General features: G+C 32.6%; 1 long non-coding RNA gene across 6 annotated transcripts; it reads right to left on the minus strand.

Annotated features, from left to right (window-relative positions):
- Nucleotides 1–1,554: 1,554 nt before the first annotated feature.
- On the minus strand, nucleotides 1,555–4,764 carry LOC139865930 (uncharacterized). Of its 6 annotated transcripts, none has more exons than XR_011765164.1 (6): nucleotides 4,611–4,764; nucleotides 3,584–4,244; nucleotides 3,264–3,319; nucleotides 2,848–3,183; nucleotides 2,320–2,457; nucleotides 1,555–1,879 (listed from the first exon to the last, which is right to left on the minus strand). It is a non-coding gene; the product is annotated as an uncharacterized lncRNA (long non-coding RNA). The 6 variants fall into 6 exon arrangements; XR_011765163.1 differs by having other exon boundaries at nucleotides 3,584–4,295; XR_011765162.1 differs by having other exon boundaries at nucleotides 3,584–3,737; nucleotides 3,829–4,764.
- Between the last annotated feature and the right edge of the window lie 3,602 nt (nucleotides 4,765–8,366).

Consider the following 8,366-nt stretch of genomic DNA (forward strand, 5'->3'; position numbering starts at 1 on the left):
AGAACCCATATGGAGTCAGTATCAATTAAAAGTAATGTCAAAGTATGTCACATTAGTTTTTTATGTGTAACTGCATGATCAGCGTAAATATATGAGGTTAATTTGACTTGTTAAAAGTAAAGTTCCATTTAACCAATTAGGAATTTCTTATGTGATATTCATAATAAGATTTATTGATACTGATAATTTTTAAATAGGTATAGAAACATGATCTGAATCATACTGAATTTCATCTTTAAAACATAAATAGAGCATAAATACTGATAATTTTTACCCCTGTTAGGAATACAATTATAGGGGGCCAGCCATCTAAATTGAGTTTGGAAGAGCCAATATGAGGTGCAAACTCATGTAACTGTATTATGATACTCTATATTCCTATATTCATCTTAATCCATAAACATCCATGGCTCAAGGTAGTTATTTTCAACTGATTTGTCAACCAAACTGCCTACCTCAACTCCTATTAAGATCATGAATCTCCTTGGAATTGTTGAAGTATGGATGTGTCCTTTGACAACGACTTTCACACAAATTTTGCAATTCCCAGTATTGTCGGCACTCAAAAGATTCAATTGAGTATTAACTTCTTCAAGACCTGAAAATTTATTATCAATATCCATATGACAAATTAGAAACGAATTATCAGTAGATGAATAATTTAGGGTTAGAAGGTTATAATGAATGTCGTAAAACTGAAAGAGGGATCAGGTGATTAGGGTAATTAAATGGCTAATTGTGACTTATTGCTCAATAATTTAATCTCATCCGCCTTTGTTTTTCAATTAGAAGGGTATTTTAGTCATGATAGTGTTAATCATTTAGATTATGAGATCATGTGTAGATTTTAATGGTCTAGATTTAGGGGCTAATTAGGATTTGATGGCTAGGATTAGTTGTTATTAGATAAGATGATCTATTTTTGTGTTTGTTATAGTATAGAGTATAGATAGATAGATATTATAATTTATTATTATTATTATTACTAGTTAAAGACCCGCGAATTTGCGGGTTTTATTTAAAAAGTATTTTGAAGAACAATCATATGATGTTGAATAAAGGCATATATGTAATAGAAATCCAAATAGCTATAAACACGAACATAAACATGCCAACGATATTTGTCTTATAGTTAGTATAGAGTGAATCTTCTCCAATACAGTGATCCGCAAATCACCTGCCTGTAAACGGTATATTAGTTTAGTAAATAGTATCCAGTATGTTTTGTATACAAATGTCATCGGTAGGTACGTGAAAACATATAGTTTTTAGGTTACCTGTTCATAATAGTCTTTGACCCGCAAATCATCGGTAGGTATGTTATTTGCTAGTCAAAGACCCGCGTCGCGGGAATTTTTTTTAAAATTTTATAGACGAATAATACATTCATGGAACGATATATGTACCTAATTATTTAGAAGTAATACAAAGAGGACAATCACTATAGATGGCAATCACTTACGTACTTATAGAAAAGGTTAAGGTAACATAAGAACATAACATTATGGATTAAGTAGTTCAAAGTGGCTGAAATGCCTGTATTTGACACACACATTACAAACCCGTTCTTTTATAATCATAATTGTTCTGTATTAATTATTCTTGTAATCATATTTTTGAATTTTACAATTATTAATAAACTTAAATAATGTACGGAGTACAAAAGAAGTATTTGAAGCTCACCAGTGTTGTTAACCCACTCATTTTGTCACCTCTATAATTGTAAATAAAAAATAGCAGAAAATTATCAATCTATTACATCTTGCATTAACTTCTTGTGAACTTGCTAAATCTCACTGCTTAGTGTGGAAGAGAACATTTGTTTGTCATGAGGAGTCATCTTGAAAATTTCATGTACATCTCTTTTCACATCTGCAAACTGCAAGTAAAAGAGCATTTATCGTCAACGCAAGATAGTACACATCGAAACTAAATCCTAACGATAATATGGTCTGGTTATCAGTCGGTCTGGTTATCTAGTCGGTCTAGAAATTCACAAAGCAAATGTTATATTGTTTTATACAACCACCCGAGGTTAATTTAAGAGGCTTCATCGAAGTCTACCATAAAATCAAAGATCACATGTCAAATTTTGACCATATATAGTTTTGAAAAAGACATAACCCTATAAGTTGAATTGGATACAAACCTCGGGAAGTGAAGACAAAATCATGAATGATTTGCAAATAAAAAATCTTATAACAATACCATAATGAAAAAAAAAATATTTTAAATAACATTGCATATGTTTTGGTATAACCTTAATGCAATCAAGTTCAAACATACTTAAAAAAAAATCTATACAAAAACATAGATTACCGTTAATTGGTCTCAGTTAATTTAAGTGATCGGGTTGATCGAGAATTCGTTGAGATTTCAGTTGAACGATTGCCATAATTGAGCACCATCACATCTGTGGTTGATAAAATACACATGAAACCCATTTCTCTCTTATGCCTATAAAACATTAACAACAAACGACACAAGATAAAAGACAATTAAAATCCATAAACATCAAAATTAAAACCCATAATCATCGAATTTAAGTCTAAAATCATAAAACCCAATTATTTAATACCAAATTAAAAAGAAAGAATACACCACCTGTTATATCTAATTTGCTACATACACAAAGTAATACATGTTTATATCATTATATATTTCGAATTAGATTAGAATAGAATTGGAATCATACTAACGGTCATTAAGTTTCTACTACATTTCACTACGGGTTGGCTTCATACAAACTGTAACAGAAAATTTTCCCCCGACGCGTTACAAAACCAACCCGAACCGCCCATATAACCATGGATAAGATACTATATATGCTAAGAGATAAGAAGATACCATGATGATGCCTCATCAAGAGCATGAATCCTTTGATCCGTATCATTTTTTAAGTATTTGAGCCATTTCCATGTCGAATTCAAATACATCCAACAAATATCATAATGAATTCAGTTAAGTGGATAAATGCTAATGACAATATTCATTTTCCTTAAATGAACACCATAAACTCATTAGGAAGCAAAAATATTTATTTACATGACATTTGATTTCCCACTTGAGATGATGAAGCACTACCATTTTTGCAAACAAACTTCTTAAAATCAATTATTTCAGGAATTTGTTCATTGAAGAAAACCTTCATACCAAAGTCAGCATTCTAAATTGATAAAATATCTGAAACATATAGCATGTTAGATAAACATTATCGCAAGGACATACTTATGATAGTTAAAGTGTTTACATTGAAAAAATACCTTTATGCATTCTCATCCTCCCAAATTGAACTATTACTACTCCAAGTTGTTTGCAACTATATGATAAAAAATTGTTGGGGATAATATATATATATATATATATATATATATATATATATATATATATATATAAGCATAAGTATCGAGTAAGCATCATACACATGACAAAAAAAAACATAACACTGAATATATATATATATATATATATATATATATATATATATATATATATATATATATATATATATATATATATATATATATAACCTTACCAAAGACAACAACAATCATCTGCTTGCATTTAGGGCAATGAAGTTTACCATCATCAACAGTCATTCACCACTGGTATCATCTTCAAGGTATACCATTTCTCACTTCTTCAAAACCTTCTTTTTGTATTTTCTGCAACCAATGTAGTACCACCCATGCTCCTTTTGAAAAGACTTTATTTCAGCTAAGAGCACACAACATAAGCTGCAATGGCACAAACCATATAATACTTCTTGTGAGTCAACAACTACTTCAATTTACAGAAAGAAAAAAAAAAAAAAACAAAACCACAAACCTTTCTATCAAAAACACAAAAGATGCAATGGCAGCAACTATCAACTTATGTGTGCATATGGATAAAAAAAACGTAATAAGAATACAAATCAAAATATAGATGACACTGACATCTCAACTTCTGCCTCACATGGTCACATGCACCTCTTTTAACACTCACCGTGTACCTGTCACCCAAACTCTGCTTCTTCAATACTACCCATATCCGGTTTCTTACGGTTTTCAGAAACTACTTGAGAAGAATAATTATCTGTTTCTAGTGATTCTGATGAAGGGATCATTTCTTTTGTGCTTCTTAATTGTTCACCAGAACACAAACACTGCATGATTTCTCAGACCTGTTAATCTACTACGGTTTCGCTTTACGGTTTGATTCCGATTCTTATTCCTCATACTGTCTTTCCAAACTCAAGAAATCTTCATCATATATGTAAAAAGATGCAGTCTTTTAATCGTAATTCTGGTGATCTTAAAACCAGTTGAACATGAATTAACAGAAAGTTATATTAACTGAAAAATTGATTCAGAACAGAGTATCTGACTTTCAGTTATAATTATAAAGATATTAATATTAAAAAAATTATATACCCAATATCAATTTTCATCATAAAAATACATACCTTGCAAAATCAAAACCAAGAAACCCTAATTAACACAACCCACAAAACACATAAACTTCTTCATATTGAAGATTTAAGAACAACCCAATGTTAATTATCGATCATAAAACAGAAAATCAATTATTTATATACTCCGTAATACTTTAAGATATAAAGCGAGTACCTTTCTTTATGGCAACTGAAATTGATGAAATACATCACATATAATTCAGAACCCATATTCAGTGTTGGTAGCAAGGGCGGCGTCGATAGCGGCGACGTCGGTAGCATCAGTGGTGGTGGTTGGATTTTGAGAGATGTAAAGATAATTGTAGAGTGACCTGTGTTGGGAAATTACGGTCTCACTAATTCTCATCACCCAGCCCAACAATAATAGTAAAGAAATAAGAACAATACACAACACAAGATTTAACGTGGAAACTCCAAAACAGGAGAAAAACCACCGGCTCCCCAAAGAGAGAAATACACTATATCACAAATTGTTACAATGATATAGACGACTCTCTTAAGCCAACTACACTCTCCAAAATATTTAACTAATACAACTCTCAAACAAGGATAAGAAAGAAAGATTTAATCAAATACTTAAAGTGTATTGATTGGTGCAATTTGGAAGTAATCCCATGACCTCCTTTTATAGCCAAGGAGTTCACCTCCAACTTTCTCCTCCCACCTATGTGGGATAACATCCTTCACAAAGTAACCATATCAATTTTTCTATCAAAAAATAAAACCAACAAATCTCCACCTTTTTGATAGAAAAAGATAACCGTACTTTAACATTATAAGGATAACCGATATAGATGCTTCCTCGACGACAACTTCAAGATCCTCATCTTCATGCCGATGACATTATCTCCCAAGAGACAAAACTTGCATCTTCATCGAACATTGTCTAAACCGACAATCATTGTCATCACAGACAATCATAACTCTTAACAAGAATTATCATACTCCACCATTAAGAGTATAGCACTTAGAATATCACATTCCAAGCGTTTCACCTCGGCACATGTTGTTGAACAACCGGCTGAAACTTTATGGTGGAACTTCCTGTTTGGCTTTCCCTGGAAGTTTCATCAGCTACAACATCAATTTCCACCACACAACCTGCATCAATGCCAAACCAATACCCATGTGCAATTGTGGAACCGCTAACGAACATCCCTTTCCATGGTGGCGCGGACACACCATGAGGATGACGTGACTTCAGAGGAATTCGTCACTCTCCGTAACAACGGAGACAATGTTAGCGTCTTTGGAGCCATTTGCCGGATTAGCTCCACCTGGACAATTAACCCTTACATGCTCAGTCTTCCCGCACCTCCAGCATACCAGATTCTTCCCAGAGTTTCTCTTTCGCCTATCCGAACACAACACTATCGTATCTCCTGATGACGAGACCCCGTTACCTTCCAGTCTTTTCTCCTCGGATAGGAGCTTGCTAGTAACGTCTTCAAACTTCAGAGTTTCTTTCCCATACATCAAAATAGGTTTCATGTGTTCATAAGACGATGACAAAGATAATATCAACCTCAAAGCTTTATCTTCATCATCCACTTTAACTCCAATAGCCTCCAGTTCTGAAACAATACCGTTAAGAATACTTAGATGATCTGAAATCTTTGAACCCCCATCCATACGCAGAGTATGAAATTGTTCTTTAAGACACAACCGATTTGAGATGCCCTTGCCCTGGTACAACTGCTCTAGTTTAACCCAAAGCTCCTTTGCCGTTGATAACCCGTGCACATTTGCAAGCACGTTCTTTGCAAGACACAAACGAATCGCACTTGCCGCCCTCAAATCCATATCATCCCATTCTTCTTCATCGAACTTCTTGCTAGAATCACTGCCGGGAACAAGGGTGGGTTTACCCTTCAAAGCCTTGTGTAAACCAGACTGAATCAACACATCCTTGACTTGAACCTGCCATAAGCCAAAATTGATCCTCCCATCAAATTTCTCGACATCAAACCTCATTGGACTGAACTTCGACATCGTATCCGTATCCTATAAATAACACTTTCTCTGATTTTGCTCACGTTTCGAATAGCCAAAAGATGTAGCAGGTAGCCAGGACCCTTTAAATCGGAAATCCACAACTCGCCACTAACAAATCCAACTATTATTACGAATCAGAAAAAATATTGTCTAACCAGATACCCTATACGATCAATAGAACTCGTTTCTGATGTGGACGATCCACTCCCGTGGCAATCACAGAGCATACTCCGACTCCTATAACCGAGACCCCCGTCAAACCTGACGCTCTGATACCAGTTGTTGGGAAATTACGGTCTCACTAATTCTCATCACCCAGCCCAACAATAATAGTAAAGAAATAAGAACAATACACAACACAAGATTTAACGTGGAAACTCCAAAACAGGAGAAAAACCACCGGCTCCCCAAAGAGAGAAATACACTATATCACAAATTGTTACAATGATATAGACGACTCTCTTAAGCCAACTACACTCTCCAAAATATTTAACTAATACAACTCTCAAACAAGGATAAGAAAGAAAGATTTAATCAAATACTTAAAGTGTATTGATTGGTGCAATTTGGAAGTAATCCCATGGCCTCCTTTTATAGCCAAGGAGTTCACCTCCAACTTTCTCCTCCCACCTATGTGGGATAACATCCTTCACAAAGTAACCATATCAATTTTTCTATCAAAAAATAAAACCAGAGCCTGTAGGTTTAGGAATGAAATTATTGTGAGATTAGGTTTTGGTTTTGATACAACGAAGTGTGTGAGATAGCATTTATATAGATGAAAAGTTGGGCTATTAGGTTTTGGTTCAGCAAATTTTAATCAAGGGGTGTTTGGAATTGCGTTTTCAAAATTGATTATGCGTTTTAAATAATCATAATTAAAAAATTAGCGGTTGCAAAATGTGATTTTGATAAATGGTGTTTGGATGTGATTATGCATTTTGAAATACTAATAATTAGATAATCAGTTTATGAGTGTTTGGAAAAGTTAAATTTTTTAATAACTTAACATGTAAATTTGACATCCTTTAAAAGTAATAAAATTTAATTTAAAATCTAATCTAATGACGTAAATGACATTTGTAAATAAATCTAAAACGCAGTATGTGATAATACATTTTATTATATTGATTAATATTAATTAATATTAATATAAAATAAAACTTGATGTAGCAATAAAATTGTTCGATAATACGCAGTAGCAAATTATTTGAAAACAATATAACATAAAGTGTCATCATCAATACTATACTAGTATTATACATTATAAAATATAAAAAGATGTCAAAATTTAAAGATAGCAGGGAGTTACCCTCCATGTTTTGTACTGCAGTATACGTGTGTAAAAAAAATTCATGCTAGTGATAAAAAAGTGTCGTAGGGATTGCCCAGAAAAGCAAACAAATACAAATATAGCATCTTTTGTAAGGTTATAACAGTAAATTGAATAGAAAAAATATCTAGTTGGGAATTGCGTTTTGCAAACAGTAAGACTTTAGTTACTTTTTGATTTTCACGATTTGAGGGGTCAAAAACGTGAATAATCATTTTTTTCAATTTAATCCCCAAACACTAAAAACTGATTATCTGTGATTTGTAAACGTGATAATTAAAAAATCCATCTCAAATCGCTAACACAAACACCCCCTAAGAAAAGGAAAACCGCGTCTGGCCATATTTAAGTTATTTAGTTGAAATTTTAATTCAAATTGATAATGTTATTAGTAGAAAACATTTAATTAGGCGATATTAATGGAATTAGTTTTAATTAAGGGTAGAATAGTAATGTGGTTGCAAAATGAAAAAAAGCTTAAGTAATAATCATTTGACATCAAGATCCAAGGGTTGTAATTAATTCAATTGTTAAATGGATGATCAAGATTAGCTCTTTTGAAATAATTATTACTTATTTAAG

Source organism: Rutidosis leptorrhynchoides, chromosome 9, assembly GCF_046630445.1.
Source record: "Rutidosis leptorrhynchoides isolate AG116_Rl617_1_P2 chromosome 9, CSIRO_AGI_Rlap_v1, whole genome shotgun sequence".
Classification (NCBI taxonomy): Eukaryota; Viridiplantae; Streptophyta; class Magnoliopsida; order Asterales; family Asteraceae; genus Rutidosis; species Rutidosis leptorrhynchoides.